The sequence below is a fragment of the Lissotriton vulgaris genome, chromosome 5, assembly GCF_964263255.1.
Source record: "Lissotriton vulgaris chromosome 5, aLisVul1.2, whole genome shotgun sequence".
Taxonomy (NCBI): domain Eukaryota; kingdom Metazoa; phylum Chordata; class Amphibia; order Caudata; family Salamandridae; genus Lissotriton; species Lissotriton vulgaris.
Window position 1 is genome coordinate 484,006,575 of NC_141693.1, and position 17,823 is coordinate 484,024,397.

A 17,823-nucleotide genomic window follows, 5' to 3' on the forward strand; every position below is an offset into this window, starting at 1 on the left:
TGAATGAATAAGAGTCCCAGGTGATTTCAGCATTGGATATTGGGAGTGAGAATGTGAGAAGATGTCTCTAGCTAAGTCGGTGATGCACATTACAGAGGGTATGGATGGTCGTAGAAAAAGTTGGGCTGGTGGAGAGGATGGAGGTGTGGTAGGCCTCCCAGATGGCTCGATCATTATGTTTGTCGCTGATCAGCCATTAGAGGAACATGTTGGTGTTTACTTGTTGGGTCCTTGGGGTGGCAGGTGGTTCCTTGTGTGCGGTCCCTCTTGTGTCCTACCTTGTGGGTCCTTTGAAATGTAATGAAAGGGGGATGTGTTATGATGTGTCCTAGTCTTTCTTCATCCTTCACCTTGTGTGTCAGGTCCTCTGTGGGGATAATGACAAAGTGGGGTCCTATGTCAGTTGTGATTCAGTGGAGACTGTTGGTGTCTGGCTGTTCAGGCACGGGGTTCCTATGCTCCAATAAAGATGAAGAAGAGCCTGCGTTGTTCTTGGTTGGACGGAGTTACTGCAGAGAGACTTTGAGCATCACTGACTTTCAATTAGAGGGGCCCTTTGTGAGTAGGGCCATCACAAAATGCTGCCAAATAAATAAAAATAAAGTCAAACTTTCAGGGATAAAAGGAAAACATTGCCAGGATGACAAAGTGTTACAGTGTATCAGGGTCTTTCAAATTTACAACACTGATTCATCTGAACATTATTTCTGGAGACAAAGAAGCCTGCAAAGCTTTGGCTAAGAATAACAGGTTTGTCTGTGTTTTCTAACTGGGAAAAAGAAAACACAGTTTCATACTGGTATCCCCATGAGACAATGTTTGATTTTCCCAGTGAAAGCAGCGTCTCAGTAAAAAACAAAAGATTATTTCTCAAGCCTAGTTTTGTTATTAAATATATCATTCTTATGCACATTTTTGAGGTTTCAATTTCATTATTCAACCTATTTTACGGATGCATCTATGAAGTCAGCCTAAACCCTTAGGCTTGGAACTTATACCTCATGAATGAGAAACAAGTTAACTATAAAAACAATGTTCTGAAGCGGTTTACTATGGCATGCCATAAACATTTTCGCTCTGGCATTGAGTTTCTGAAACGGAGTTACTATAAAAACCTCCCTCATAAATTCCACTGGGGTTAGCAGAATAGAAATAATATACTCGAGTGAGTCCATTATGGTGGGATTTTAGACAGCCGGGATGGATAATAAAGATCCGTGTGGCGCGAGCATCAATCTTTGGCCTTGTCAGGATGCTCGCTCTGCGGTACTACTTCGCTCTGTGATATTGCAGTGCGCGAGCACTCTCCTATCTCCCCTTCATTACTCAAAAATGTGCTGCAATTACTTTAAAGAGCTGAGACAAGTATATGTGAGGGACGTTGTAACAAACATTATTCATACCTCTCTACATCTGCGTCTAGCTAATAGAAATCAGATTTCGGTCAACCACTGGGAGCAGCGTCACAGCCGGAGACTCCGAGCTTTGAAACTGGAGGTTCCATTGGAGACGTCAAAGGTTGTTTACCTCAGCAACAGGGTAAACTCATATCGTGTTAGCCTTAAAATGAGTTAGAGAATAAAGCCGTGCGTTTACTTGCATATTTGTATCGTGTAAAACGTTTTTCAGAGATATATATATATTTAAAAATGCGTTTTATAAATTGGTTAATTCGAAATGGTAAGACAAATCTTGACATGTTAGATGTTTTGTTATTTTAAATCAACCCTTACAGTGTTTGATTTCCTTTCAATACTCTAACAGCATAGGTAAAATTAGAAGCGGCGAGGACTCTGGTATCTATAGGACACTGAACTCTCTCTTTGTCAGTGACAACCAATAGAACAAACGTAAAAATGAAATAGTATCAACAGACCTAGACAAAAAAACACCATCACCAACAGAAATGATTTGCGAAGTATGTGTCAAGTTCAACATATTTTAAGGGCTTTATTTACTGTTTCTATTTGTGGCGAGGGGATTCAATGCGAGAGTAAAGCATTTCCGATATGTAGACGTGAATGAAGAGACATAAGGTAGCCATGCTGCCTAGGTGTTTAGTTTTATGTTGAAGAATTGGGGCCGAGGGAAAACTGGTCCAGCTACGAAACATCACATGTGTTCACTGAGATTCTTTTTGATGCTGGGCCTGTTGTTTCCAAAAAGGAAAGAATAAACTGCATGGCTCTTACTAAAGTGGCTCTAAGGTTTGCAATCTACTTAGCAATCCAGTAAAACGTCCTGCTCGCTTCCAGAATCCCTTCTGCCCTCTTAAAATGCTGCCCTGCTGGTCAAGGGTCTCTGGGCCTATCTCACTCCCTGGTTGTCTCTCCCAGCCTACATCACCTTCCTTGCTGTATCACATAAAAAGTGGTTAACTGGATATTAGAAATGGGATTTCTAGTTGGCTAGGGCATGTGCCTAAGCCAGGCAGAAACCACCACTCTACTCAGGGCAAGGGAGTTACTCGCTGAAGATAACCCCTACTCACCCCCTTGGTAGCTTGGCCGAGCAGTCTGCCTTATCCCATAGGCATTGTGTAAAGCGTTTTCGCAACACATTCACACAGCAGCGATACACTAGGTACTCTACAAAAGAAACTCCACACAAGGTTATGTGAAAATAGCCTTTTCATTATCCACAAAACACATTAGAACACCATCACATCTATACACTGTGCCACCAGGCACTTGTCATGACTTCACAGGGATTACATCAATCCTCCGGCCAATCAGGCTATTGTCATAATCATTACATCAGAGCATAACATAAATTACTCCCTGTGCAGTATATACCGCAATGAATGTAGCCCCACAGCGTAATCAGGGCCTGAACATGCCTGCCCGGAATTTCTTCCTGAGAGCCAACTGACCCCCAACAAATGTAGGGTACCGAAGTACTGGCACCTCTACTTCAACTCCGCAGGTGCAGCCAGGGCGTGTGTGGCAAATCTGAATTTGGGGCCCCATATGGGCCGGCCCCGTGATGCCACTCCAAACTGCCCCCAAAATCCGGCCAGCGCGCAGCTGCCTGTGACCATGCGGCGCAGCTGCAGCAATATAAAAAAAAGATGTGGGAATTACGTTAGTGCTACGAAAGCACCTGAGCGAGATCATCCAATGTCCCCTCGGGCCGGGAAACAACAGTACTGCAAGTTTCCTTGAAAGGGGCACTCCTGTCCCTAAGGCACTTACCCGCTTTCACTGGGGCGGTTTCAAGGGGCCCAGAAGGTTCCAGTGTCTGGAGCACGCCTCCTGCAGCTGGAATTCAAGTGGATTCCCCGCTGGTCCTGCCTTCTGACTGAGAATTCCCTTCTGGCAGCTGCAGATAATGCTGCGGTTCTTGCTCCTGCTAGCACCACCCACTATCAGGCTCCTTTGGCATGGCACAGCGGAGGTGGGACATGGAGCGAAGTCTCCGTTGGCTTCGTCTCCTCTGCCGAGCCTTCTGGTACGCAGTATCGCTTGGCCCTGCCTATAACCAGGCTCAGTTACCCGGCCCTTTCCACCTACCTGACTTCCGGTGGCTAGGTTGCTTGGCAACACTCTAGATTCCCGCGGCACTCGCTCAGCTGACAGGCGGCCACGTTTGGCTTCTGTGAATGGCTTTGGCCTCGGGCTGTAAAACACAGTGCTCACCACATGCTGTCGCAAACAAGAGAGCCTCTTCACGCTCGTCCTGTCAACCCACAGAAGGAGAAGGGGGAAAATTCTCCAGTCTCTGCACAGCGATCCACAAGCGCTTCTCCAGTGCAATTAAGAACATTAACTGCTCAGCCTGTCTCCCCCTGGAAGACACAAACAGGGAGCAGGCAACGCTCTTCTTTCAGGCATCCACAAGGCAGGGCTGGGCACAGGCAGGCCAGCACGCAGGGCCTCCCAGCAGAGGGCAGCCCCTCCAGCCACCTCCAGCCACCAAGCAGGCAGCAGATGAGTCCAACAGCGGTTCCTCCTGGCAGAGTGCTCTTCAGAACCAGTTCCCAAGTAAAGACAGTTCAGCAGACATGGGATCACTGCCCTAGTACTTATAGTTCTCCATTCTTTGTTCTCCCCTGGCACAGGCTCTGAGTCCAGTCCAAACCAATTCTGGGGGCAATTTGTTAGGGCACAACAACCTCCATTGCCAGTGTAAGCCCTGGCCCCAGACATACCACAAGTAGGCAGAGCCATCATTGTGGAAGGCAGGCAGGGTCCTATTCAGGAGCAGGTGCTACTCCTTCCACAACTCCAAATGCAGACCGGCCTATTCAGCTTAGCGTTGACTCATCCAGACTCTCTGGAGCTACTGCACCTCCCCAGCCCCTGTTACTCCAAGTCAAGACAGTCAATACACAACAGGCAGGCACAAAGACACATAGCACACAGAAATGCCTACACCTAAAAGTGGCATTTCTAAAATAGTAATCAGAAAACCACGAACACCAATATGCAGCATTTATACCCGCTATTCCAAACATACCAAATTTGATCATGCTACCCCTCTCATGGCCGGAATTACCACTGAAGCACATATCAGGGAATCCCCATTGCATTCCTATGAAAGGGCAGCCTCACAGCAGTGAGAAACCAAATAGGCTGTTTGTCACTACCAGGACATGCCACAAAGTTAAGGCACGTGTCCTACCTTTTCCCTTCGCCGCATCTTGCTCATAGGCCTAGCTAGGGCCTACCTTAATGCTGACTGATATGTAGTAAAAAGGGGAGTCACAGACGTGGCAACCACTTTATGTGCCACGTCACAGCGGCAGTAAACTGCAGGTGCAGCCCCTGCAGTGGCAGAGGCCTGAGACAGGTTTGAAAGGCTACTTTGGTGGGTGGCGCAAGCAGCGCTGCCAGCCCATCAGTAGCATTTAATTTACTGGCCCTAGGTAGATGAGTTAACACTTTACAAGGGACTGACAGGTAAATTAAATATGCCAAACAGGTGTAGACCAATCTTACCAAGTTTATCATAGAGAGCACATGCACTTTAGCACTGAACATCAGTGATAAAGTGCCCAGAGTCCTAAAACCACCAACAAGAGGTCAGAAAACAGGAGGAAGGTAAAAAGTTCTGGATGACCCTGGAAAAAGGGCCAAGTTCAACACTGGAACAATGCACTCTATAGGACACTGTATCTGGTAAACACCATTGAGCTTTCAGATGAGTAGCATTACACTAGAAGCGTCAATCTCATTAGACTTAATCCATAGAAATGAAGGAAGGAGATGGCTATGCCTATTCTTGCTAAGCTCCTAGGCAAGGTCCCCCTTCCGTCCCAATTTGACAAGCTCCTTCACTCCTGACCTTCAGGAAAGAATTGAAGACCAAACTATTAAACAATTCTAATTTGTCTCTCTTCTTCCAGATGATGGACCCTGGATAGTAATCCATTGTCCTGTGTTCATCCCTCCTCTACCCCCTCTTAAGAATACCTTTCCTTTAACCCGACTTGTACAATTCTCCATTGCTTTGTATGTAAGTTCATACTTTATTCATTCCAATGCGCGTTATGAGGGAAGGTTACGGCACCAATGTCAGGCAATAGTATCAAAATTTCCTAGTAAACAAAAAAAAACGTTAAAATGGAATAAGGAAAGCTGATTAAAGTAGCCTAAGTAAACAAGAGACAAACAGTGCGCGTCCCTTTAACTTCTTGCAAAACTCATACCCACTAGCTTTCGGTCACCCATTCCTACACTGGGATAGCCCTCCTACAACATTACAGCACCCCAGTCACCTTTACCTGCATCCAAACCGCCTAAAAATCTCTCCATCCAATACAGTGAGAAAAATAAAGTTGTGCAGGACTGCCTGGACACAAGATGACAAGTAAGGCAATTGGAAAGGCAGTCTTGTGCATCCGGGTCAAAGAGTAGTCCCTGCTTTTTGTTAAACTTTATTTAGTGTCTGCATTGTCACCTGCACCACATCTTATCTACCCTGAGCCACATGGAGTTCCACTGCATCCACTGGCAACCATACCATTTGGCACCTGATGGCTGCATCTTGTGGCTCCTCCACCCACTGGCACTTGCACCAACTACCGCCTGCACTCTGTGGAACTTGCACCAAGCTGGAATCTACATTGAATGTCATTGGCTCCCAGTAAAGCTTTAACCTCCTGGCATCTACTCCTTGTGACACCCACTAGCACCTTCACCCCCTGGTGTTTGCACCAACTCTTCCCTGCAACCCTTGCCATCTTTACTCAGAGACACTGCCACTTTGACACCAAATAGGACAGGCACTCTCTGGCACCAGTTACCACTTTACAGGCATCGAAAAGCACCTGCCCCTAGTGCCACATTCCTTCACCACTATAAGCACAGACCGGTAGATACAGACTGGAAGACACGCCAACTGGTACCAAGTAATTTTGGGGAGTCTGTCAAACATAGACATTCAAAGACTCTGGTGACACCGGGGGACATGTCACTGTTAGACAAGGGTAGCCATTGAAAGATATGACAGAGACAAGACAAAGATAAGAACATAAGGACACATGGAAAAACAGTAAGATATTGTTAAGAAATATGAAGACATAGGGGTGGGATTGGAAAGAATTGGGATGAGCAGTGGGATTTTTTGGCAGACAACCTGGAAATTCGGGAATACTGTTCGGAGAGACAGGATTACAGAAAGATAAACACGAGGAGACAATGGAAATATGGGAAGCACACACAAGACAAAAGCACATAATAGTAGTCGAGGGGAGACAGCAGTGCGGGGAGGGAGAGGGGCGGGGGAGGTTATGGTTCATTGTGTTGTTGTTGGGGGAAGGGGAGGGGTGGACTATCTTACATATATGGTTTACTGCTAGGAGACAGCAATGTGACCGTTATAGTTAACATGTACGAATGGGACCAAGCAAGGGTAATGATGAATACAGCGACTTGGATATGTTTCTTTCTTCCTGTCTATTGAACATTGACACCCTGAAGGGGTAAGTTACATGACGCGTAAAAGGCAATAAAAATGTGTTTTAAAAAAAGACAAGAGCACATACTGGAGACAGGGACATTGCGCAAGACACACTGGGGGCTTGACACTTGGAGACACAGCAAATATGAAAACTACCTGCAAGGTTTCTGGAGACCCCTGTGAGATTTAGGAAGCCTACAGACATGAATACAAGTACAATGAGAGGGTACAGGGGAAATAAAATCTTGTACATTGTTTATTAGTATCTCTGAAAAGTTGATTTTGCATCCTATATATATATATATATATATATATATATATATATATATATATATATATATATATATATATATTTGCATCGTATATGATAATCTTATATAATAATAAGACTGACCTTTCTGCTCTTCTCTTTTATATTTAAAAACCTTGACAAGACTAGCTATATATATTGACTATCGACCCCTAACTCTGTCTATGCAACCTGACCACATACGTCAACCACAGCGATCTAGTGTACCCATCCCAAAATGTGCCCTTTACTTTTGTGATGTGTTGAATAAATTTTTTGGCTTCAGCTAGTCTCGTCCCACAGTTACAAAGTTGCACCCTCCAGCTAGACTAGGGTCGGAATCAAGCAAGAATCTGGGCTACGAATGATAGGGAATCTATTCAGCATTGACAGAAACGTATTTACCAAGAGTATTATCAGAAACCTCTTATTTTTTGGTTGCACATACCCTTCAGGGTCTTTACGGACCGGGCAGTTCCTTCAACCAATGGGTGCAAAAGAGAATTGCCCTCATTCTGAGTTGCTTTGACTTTCCTTTCTGGTGAAAAATACGCCTTTTTGGAGAAAATAGAAATTACATGTTTTGTGGTAATTCTAGCCATGTTTCAAAATTTGGAACTGGTGAATATGGGGCCGATTACGTTGGCAGGCGGACACAGTCCGCCCGCCACCGTAGCGGAATGCGGGACCATCCGCAAGGGGTGCGGCGGTCCGCACCTGCAATTAGGATGCCATAGCCACAGTGAAGGTGGCATCCCATATTCCCAGCATTGTGGAGAGAGGTGCTCACAGCACTGCCCGCCACAATGCTGGGAATGCTCGATGTGCGTTGGCATGCACAAGGTGACAGGCATCGCGCTGTAGTGTAGTTCCTATTTTCCCAATAGGCTCTGCGCATTGGAATAACATAAACGATAGTTTAGACGTAGGACTGAGGTCGACTAGGTCTCTATTTAATATGTTAGACTTAATTTAGGTTTGCCATCTAGCTCAGAGGTCACTAGAAACTTTCTCGAATGAACAGGGAGGAGTGAACTTCCCTGATTAGACACATTTATAAAGTTCTACGCTCATCCCCGGCCACCAGTATTGAGATTGTAATTCTATTAGAGATTTCAGGATCTCTTGGTGCCTCAGACCCAATCCCATGTGCGCTTCTTGTATCAAGAAGATCCTCCGGTTCGTGTTGGAATTACTCTATCCCCCACTCCTGGGATTTGAGCAAACGGAACGGAGTTCGCATCAATTATGTATGTATTATCGAGTGGGTTGTTTAGAGGTAACGCCACATAATTGCCTTCCATTGAGGTTTTAACTGCAAGAAGCATTTCGCCATCTATTTGTTTTTTCGTACGCTTTTTTATAACTACGGAAGCCGAGAAATCAGCCACCGATGTGGCTTTATTAGCCAATGAATTCCCTGCAAAGTGAACGCCATCACGTTGAAGACTCTGCGTATGTAACACGTGAGTCTTTTGTAGTTCTTTGTGCAAAAGAACTACCTGTTCCCATAGTTTTTTATGCTTTATTGTGGCACCTCTCTCATCTTTGTAACCGTTTTTTATCCAGGTCGGCGTGGAATTATTGTAAGAACGGACGCAGTAATGCAAATCGCACACTAGTAGTGTCGGGAATTCACGATCGGCATTTTCAAGCACCATCTTTAGAGATCTTATTTCAGCTCGCTGAGCTGTACAATTTCTGAGTGATTCAGTTTTAATGACCATCGGTCTGAATTTGCCTAAGCGCCAGCGACCTTTAACAATCGCACACGCAGCATTCCAAATCTGTTTTTCCACGATGTAGTGTTGTGCAAATCTATCCGTGTAGATTACACAGGTTACTGTTCGAGAGGTAGAATTTCGATCGGCAGAGAACATCCATTTTCATATTCCAGATTTTCTAGTTTTTTCATTTTCGGATCAAATGCGTGTGTCACGTCTTCTGTTGCAAGAGAAGTTTCCCATTTTATCCATTTTGGATCTAGAGCTTTAGCATTAGGATTGCTTGGTATTGTTACCGCTTCAAGGGCTTATACTGCTGTTAAAACAGATATCCTTTTTCCTTGGGCTAGGGCTCTTTCTTTTGCTACAGCAGCTTGAACCGCAGTTAGAATTTTTTCAGTTGAACTGAATTTCATTTCAGCTTGTGTGTACAAATGTGATTTGTAAGCTATTGGTACCGTTTCTCCCTCATTAGAGGTCAGGTATGTGAATCCGCATCTTCCTGGGATGACTCGGATTACAAGGTTTCGTTCATTTGCGCGTGTTTGTAGTTTTGTTTTAGTTAACATATCTGTCTGTAATGATCTTAATATCTCTGTGTGATTTTGAGTCCAATTAATTGGTTTAAAATCAGGTTTTATTAGTTCCTAGAGAGGTTTAACCTTTTCTGCATAATTTAGAATGTATGTTCTTCCAAAATTCAGCAAACCCAGTATTGATTGTAAGTTCTTCAGCGTTTTTGGAGCCTGGAGTACAGCACATTTCTCTAAGAAGTTGTCTGCTAGGCTTTTGCCTTCACTCGATAATTCATATCCTAAAAATAGGACAGTTAGATGGGCAATTAGTGATTTTTTAAAGTTAAATTTGTACCCTTCAGCTGCAAAAACAAGTATTATGGTGTTCACTCTTTTCAAGTGAGTCTCCAGGTCATCGTCTGTAAGATAGATGTCATCGACATAGGATAATGCCTCATCATCATATGTTTGTAGTTATTCTGTTACCCTGCCTGAAAATAATCCTGGGCTGTTCTTGAATACCTGTGGGAGACGACAAAATAGTTTTTGGGTATCTATGCTAGAGAAAGCGGTCAAATATCTGCTTTCAGGTGCTATGTTTTGACAGAAGAAACCGTTTGAAATATCTAATGTCGTTTTATATTTTTTGCGCACGATGTTATTCATTAGTGCTGCACTGTGTGAATTTTGTTCTGCAAAAGTTTTACAGCAGGAGTTTAGATGTCTGTAGTCCAAAACTAGACGATATGAATTGTCTGTTTTGGAGACAGGAAACAAAGGATTGCTCATTTGTGAGGTGCAGGTTTCAATCACCCCTTGATATTCAAGTTGATCTAAAATTTCTTTTACTTGTTTTTTAGCTTCTTGCTTAACCCAATACTGCCTCTGTGCAGTAGGCTGATTTTTTAACTGGATTTTATGGTGAGGAGAATCCTCATCCCATCCTACATGATTTTTATATAATGCAGGGGCTTGTGCCACTGCCCATTTTCTAGCAAGCTTGTATTTTTTATGTATTCGAATGTGATTTGAGAAGGCAGGCATAATCATTTCTTCGCCATGTGGGCACTCCCTGACAAACTCTGGTGGCCAGTCCTTTTCTGCTAGAAGGATATTGTAGCCTTTAAAAGGAGACCTTTTATTTTCCTAGTTTTATCTCCCTCTATACGTAATGTTATTTCATATAGTTTATTGGGCACGCTAACTCGCGTGTCTGCAGTTTCCACTTGAATATATTCATTTGTGTCCACTGTCTCCAGAAGATTCATCAGGATCTTGCGAGCTATGCTCACTTCTGCTCACTTCTGCTGCGCTGTCTAGCATTGTCTGGGCCCACTCTCCGTTTTTCAGTTGTGTCCTCAGGATTCTCGGCATGTTTTATTTTAATACTCGCTACCTTCTTCCTTGGAAATTGTTTTTTACTTTAATGAGCAGGTTCCTTGTCTTTGGACTTGACGTACTCTTCTTTATGTTCTGACCGTCCTCTTCTTTCCGATTTCTTAGAGGAAGTCTGAAAAGATCGAGAGGAGCGTGTATCAATATCTTGATATCTGTCAGGTTTCCTCAAATTGTCCCTATTTCTAAGGTTCTATCTTTTTTCAGAGGGTTCCCTTTAGGGAGACTTGTCCCCCCCTTCTGGAGATCTATTTCTTTGTTGAGGCGACCTTCCTCTGGACTGAAATTGTTTTTCTCTGGGATTGGTTTGTTTGTTACCCTCCCATTTTTTCTTTTGAGAATTGAGATTATTTTTAATAAAAGTTTTTTCAGGATTTTCAATTAGTTGGGGTTTTATTTGATATGTTGTACCATCTAATGTTAATTGAACTAAATCCCTATATGCTCTTGTTAATTCTTTTATTTTAACTAAGAGTTCTTCATTTGACATTTTATCAAAGTCGGGATTTGGTGTGCAGCTGGCTAGAACCGGCCATGTGGCTCCTGGTCTACCTGGTGGACCGAGCCTGGTAATGTGATTTTGATGTTTTAGGGCGCCATTAAACAAGAGCAGGTGCTCTTGATACGTTAGTGGAATTTCAACTTCCTCGAAAGGTAGTGGAACTCATGTGTTACAGCGTGTGCTGCTGGAAAATTTATCCAGGAATAGAATACCTCTGTCTGCCGCAATTCATGTGCCTCTACTACAAATATTACGGTACCACCTCTTGATGATACTCCATTTTCTATAAGTTTTATAGTTATGGCTTTTTCTTGTATTGACCGGGATGATTATTGCATACGCCTCGTTATTTTGGACAGTTGTGTCGTCCGCTCCGAGTTGAGTTGCTAGTCTAGCTCTCTCCCTATCCTCGTCACTTTCTGACATTTTTACTGACAGAAAGTTTGCAGAGCAAGTTTCAAGAAAACAAAGATTAGGTACACTATATTTTGGAACACTGTATCCTTCTACGTTGACTATACCGTAAACTAATACATAGGAGTCTCATCCTACTAAGTTCGGGCGGATATTAACCTTTCACCCACTCTTTTTTATGGGAAAAAGGGGTCTGTGTGAAAAAGCACAACTGAGTTACTCTAGTATCTTGCGTTAGATTATCGCCTTACCAAACGTTGGGCGCAATGTAGTGTAGGTCCTATTTTCCTAATAGGCTCTGCGCATTGGAATAACATAAACGATAGTTTAGACTTAGGACTGACGTCGACTAGGTCTCTATTGAATATGTTTCCAGCTAGCTCAGAGGTCACTAGAAACTTTCTCGAATGAACAGGGAGGAGTGAACTTCCCTGATTAGACAAAAAGGGATTCAGCTTCTGACAACCGCATAAACATGACAACTTTGCTCCCCCAGAATAAGGAGTATATCTCCAGAGTCGTGTGAAAACAATAGATAGCTATTTCACTCAGTCAATCGTGCATACTTAGTTTCATCAGAGTGCAGAGAAATAAAGAGACGGGCGTTTTCCATAAAAGGTGTTATTTATTGAGCAGTCTTCTTTCTCATGCAAGAGAAATGAATTGCCACAATTGCAATACTTGTTATAAAGTAAAGTGCGTACAGTAAAAGGAGTATTATGAAATAATACTGTAAAAGCATTGATATGGTGTCTGAGCCATATGATACTTAAAAGGTATAAAATATATACAGTTACATACAACGATAATAGTTTGACTAAACGTACTCAACTGGTGCTTCTAAATACGCCTACCCCGATGTACCTAACCTAAGCCTAGTACGTGGGAAGGAGTAAATGAGTTGCAGTTTAAGTTAAATTAGTTTTGCCAAGATTCTGACTCAAGAATTCTCTAGGGATCTAATCAGCTCCGTACCTTGGTTTTAGAATGGAGGAGGTCTTGTATCTCGCTCTCAGGACTCGATCTCCCAGCAACCCGCAAGGGTGACTGGAAACACTGGGGCTGGATTTTCTCGGCAGGAGAAAAAGACAGTTCTTTCTCAGTGCGTCAAATGGGAGGGACGGCTTCCTTCGTCACTCGCATCAGCTGGGCTTCGGATAAGTAGATAGCCGCTCTGCTCCACACCACCGTGTGTTGCTGAAGGCAAACGCTGGTATATTTATACCTGGAAGGTGCCGTGTTTGACGTAAGGTTGGACATAAGACGTCAATAAAAAGATGTCACTAAGAACGGGTCGTTCCTTCAGTGCTCGCAGGAGTTCTAGGACAAATCAAAACAAAAGCATGGGGAATTCCCAGGTTGCTGGAGGTTTGGTATGTTGTAAGAACTCGTTGTGCTTTCTAGGAGTCTAAGGAAGTAGCCTTGCCGCATTTGGTTTGCATTGGCTATTATGAAATATTTAATTAGGGTCCTAGATAAAACCACAACATCGCGGTGCCTGCCACTTTGTCCATGTCAATGCAGGGTACCCCCCATGTGAACCCCCCACCCCCCAACAACCTGGGGGCACGCTACAGGTCCCCAACATCAAGGAATGCAAGCCTTTCCATGGCAGCAATGCCGCCATGGAAACGCGAGTGACCACCTGCATTGTAATTTGGATGGCGGTGTCTTGCAGAAACCATATTAACCTTGTTTTCCGTCGGTCGACCGGTAGAAAAGAGGCGGACGGTCTTTCCGTCTGCCGCAGACCCCCAGCCATCATAATATGGCAGGGGTCTTTGCTGTCTGGATGGTGGGCGGATCGCCCCCGCCTGGCCGGCATTGACCACCACCGGGCGGCGGGGGCTATCTGCCTGCCATCGTGATCGGCCCCTATGTTCCTAAGAAATGGCACGCAATTCGGGAAAAACATAAAGCACTTCAAAACATGAATTCTGATTTCACTAGGTTATTCCCCATTCCATATGCCTGATAATTATAATGCCATGGTAATAAGAGCCCGGATGTTACCAAGAGCAATGAAATGAATTTTGGTTATTCTTGGTCCAGTAATAATACCCAGAAATGATGGTGAACTTGTAATGAGGGCCTATATAGTGTGAGAGAACAGTATGACATTAAATGAACAACACATGATAAATGCAAAAACAAAATAATGCACGACGGGCCTGACCACATCAAGTGGGCAAAGGAAGTGTTTGTTTAATGCTTGGTCTCAACCGCATTTTTTTATCTGATTGGTGTCTTAAATAGGGATACGGCCCTGTAGGCAGCAATATGTTACCACCTATGACAGGCGCAAAAGGTTGTGTGTCACTGGAATTTTATAGGGATATTTTGGCTGGAAGCATAGGAGCATTTGTTGTTATACCCTAAAGTAACTACAGAGCGAATAACAAAAATCTAAGCCAAATAACAACGCAAGAAATGAATAACAGGTAGGCCAGAAAACGACCAAACAATCAAAACAGAACACAATAATCCAAGTACGGCACAAAAACAACATAGTGCACTGTTGCAACACAAAAATATAACAGCTCAAAAAAACTAAGCAGCACATCACCACATAAGAAAATGCAGCACAATAACAAAACAACAACAAACTACCAGGATAGTAATGAAGCCAAAAAGCACAACATGACAGGCACAAATGGTTGTGTGTCACTAGACGTTTAAAGGGATATTTAGGCTGAAAGCATAGGGGCATTTGTTGAGATCTCTAAAGTAACTACAGAGCAAACAACAAAAATCTAAGCAAAATAACTAAGCATGGGCGTATAATCCGTTTCGCGGGCGAATTTGCGGATTTTCAACGATTTCGCGATCCGCGAATCGCGCAAATTTACCCAATAATCTGCAAATTCGCAAGCTACGAATTATTTTGCTTGGTCGCGCTTGAAAAATACAATATCGCGTGCGCGGCATTGTTTTACCGTGATTCTGAGTCCGCCGAGTTGTTTTTCTTCAGGTTTTGCGTGTGCTGCGCCATTTTTGATCTTCCTGCGTGATCGCGCGAGAGTTTTTCTAACGCAATTACGTTATCGCGGCTTGCCATCTTGCACGGCGCGAGTTTGAGAACGCTACTATGTCTTAAGGGCCCACAATCACGCATCGCGGGAGTCAACAATTGCGAACACGTAGATGCGACGTGCAGCTGACTTCCGGCGGGAGATTTGAACAGCTCGCGTTCCCGAAATTGCAAGAATTGCAATTCTGCACAAGAAATCCACAGCAGGAAGCATAAACCTTGTCAAAATGATGATTTTGATCAGAGTAACTCCTCAGATTGACATTTGACTGCACTTTTTGGTGCAGGAGTCCATTTTTTTGGGGTGGGGTGGGAGGAAGGAAGTGCCTCAGAGTCTCCAACTTCCTGTTCCTGTCCAGCAGGCTCCTCCCAGTGCTTTGTGCATGTACTGGTCACTTTTCATTTGGCTGTTGAGCTGAAAGGATTACTTTCTGTGACTGCTGCTGGATTTGTATTTAAGGACTTTTTGGACTTTGGAGTTTGGATCACTTTTGGACTTGAGATTTTACAAGTAAGTTGGTGTTGTTTGTTTGGGGCATTGCAGTTGAAGCAACTACAGTTCTAAAAAATTTTTCACAACTTTAACAAAATATATATTGTGGTGGGTAGCCACAGTATCCAGTAGGCCCAGAGTTAGTCATGGGTGCATAATACAACTGTTTCTGTGATTTGTTTTGTAGCTTAATTCTCATGTATGTCATGGAATTTCAGCTCACTGTTATATGTGATTTGTTTTTTAAATGTTGGGGTGCCTGTAAAGCCTCACTAGCCAGTAGGCCCAGGTGTAGTGAGTGGTGCATGGGCCTAGTCTTTCTGTGGGGTGTCTTGAATTTAAACATCATTGAGGGCATGGATGGCATGGGAATGTGGTGATTTTTGAGTGTTTTTCGACTTTTTGGGGTGTTGTTGGGGCCAGGCCATGTGGGTGGGGGTCATTTTGAAGCCTGGTACAGGCAGGGCCTTGCCATGTGGTGGGTTTCAAGGGGCCATTTTTAAGCCAGGCAGTGTGCTCAGGCCTGCACCCAGTTTGCCTTGCTTACTACCATTATGCCCAGGGGTAGTCAGTGGTGCATGGGCCTAGTCTTTCTATGGGTGTCTTGAATTTAAACATCATTGAGGGCATTGATGGCATGGGATTGTGGTGATTTTTTAGTGTTTTTTGACTTTTTGGGGTGTTGTTGGGGCCTGGCCATGTGGGTGGGGGCCATTTTGAGGCCTGGTACAGGCAGGGCCTGGCCATGTAGTGGGGGTCAAGGGGCCATTTTGAAGCCAGGCAGTGTGCTCAGGCCTGCACCCAGTTTGCCTTGCTTTCAACCATTATGCCCAGGGGTACTCAGTGGTGCATGGGCCTAGTCTTTCTGTGGGGTGTCTTGAATTTAAACATCATTGAGGGCATGGATGGCATGGTATTGTGGTGATTTTTGAGTGTTTTTCGACATTTTGGGGTGTTGTTGGGACCTGGCCATGTGGGCAGGGGCCATTTTGAGGCCTGGTACAGGCAGGGCCTGGCCAAGGCAGGGCCTGGCCATGTGGTGGGGGTCAAGGGGCCATTTTGAAGCCAGGCAGTGTGATCAGGCCTGCACCCAGTTTGACTTGCTTTCAACCATTATGCCCAGGGGTACTCAGTGGTGCATGGCCCTAGTCTTTCTGTGGGGTGTCTTGAATTTAAACATCATTGAGGGCATGGATGGCATGGTATTGTGGTGATTTTTGAGTGTTTTTCAACATTTTGGGGTGTTGTTGGGGCCTGGCCATGTGGGTGGGGGCCATTTTGAGGCCTGGTACAGGCAGGGCCTGGCCAAGGCAGGGCCTGGCCATGTGGTGGGGGTCAAGGGGCCATTTTGAAGCCAGGCAGTGTGCTCAGGCCTGCACACAGTTTGCCTTGCTTTCAACCATTATGCCCAGGGGTACTCAGTGGTGCATGGGCCTAGTCTTTCTGTGGGGTGTCTTGAATTTAAACATCATTGAGGGCATGGATGGCATGGTATTGTGGTGACTTTTGAGTGTTTTTCGACATTTTGGGGTGTTGTTGGGGCCTGGCCATGTGGGTGGGGGCCATTTTGAGGCCTGGTACAGGCAGGGCCTGGCCAAGGCAGGGCCTGGCCATGTGGTGGGGGTCAAGGGGCCATTTTGAAGCCAGGTAGTGTGCTAAGGCCTGCACCCAGTTTGCCTTGCTTTCAACCATTATGCCCAGGGGTACTCAGTGGTGCATGGGCCTAGTCTTTCTGTGGGGTGTCTTGAATTTAAACATCATTGAGGGCATCGATGGCATGGGATTGTGGTGATATTTGAGTGTTTTTTTACTTTTTGGGGTGTTGTTGGGGCCTGGCCATGTGGGTGGGGGCCATTTTGAGGCCTGGTACAGGCAGGGCCTGGCCATGTGGTGGGGGTCAAGGGGCCATTTTGAAGCCAGGCAGTGTGCTCAGGCCTGCACCCAGTTTGCCTTGCTTTCAACCATTATGCCCAGGGGTACTCAGTGGTTCATGGGCCTAGTCTTTCTGTGGGGTGTCTTGAATTTAAACATCGTTGAGGGCATGGATGGCATGGGATTGTGGTTTTTTGAGTGTTTTTCGACTTTTTGGGGTGGTGTTGGGGCCTCTCCATGTGGGTGGGGGCCATCTTGAGGCCTGGTACAGGCAAGGCCTGGCCATGTGGTGGGGGTCAAGGGGCCATTTTTAAGCCAGACAGTGTGCTCAGGCCTGCACCCACTTTGCCTCTCTTTCAACCATTATGCCCAAGGGGTACTCAGTGGTGCATGGGCCTAGTCTTTCTGTGGGGTGTCTTGAATTTAAACATCATTGAGGGCATGGATGGCATGGGATTGTGGTGATTTTTGAGTGGTTTTCGACTTTTTGGGGTGGTGTTGGGGCCTGGCAATGTGGGTGGGGGCCATTTTGAGGCCTGGTACAGGCAGGGCCTGGCCAAGGCAGGGCCTGGCCATGTGGTGGGGGTCAAAGGGCCATTTTGAAGCCAGGCAGTGTGATCAGGCCTGCACCCAGTTTGACTTGCTTTCAACCATTATGCCCAGGGGTACTCAGTGGTGCATGGGC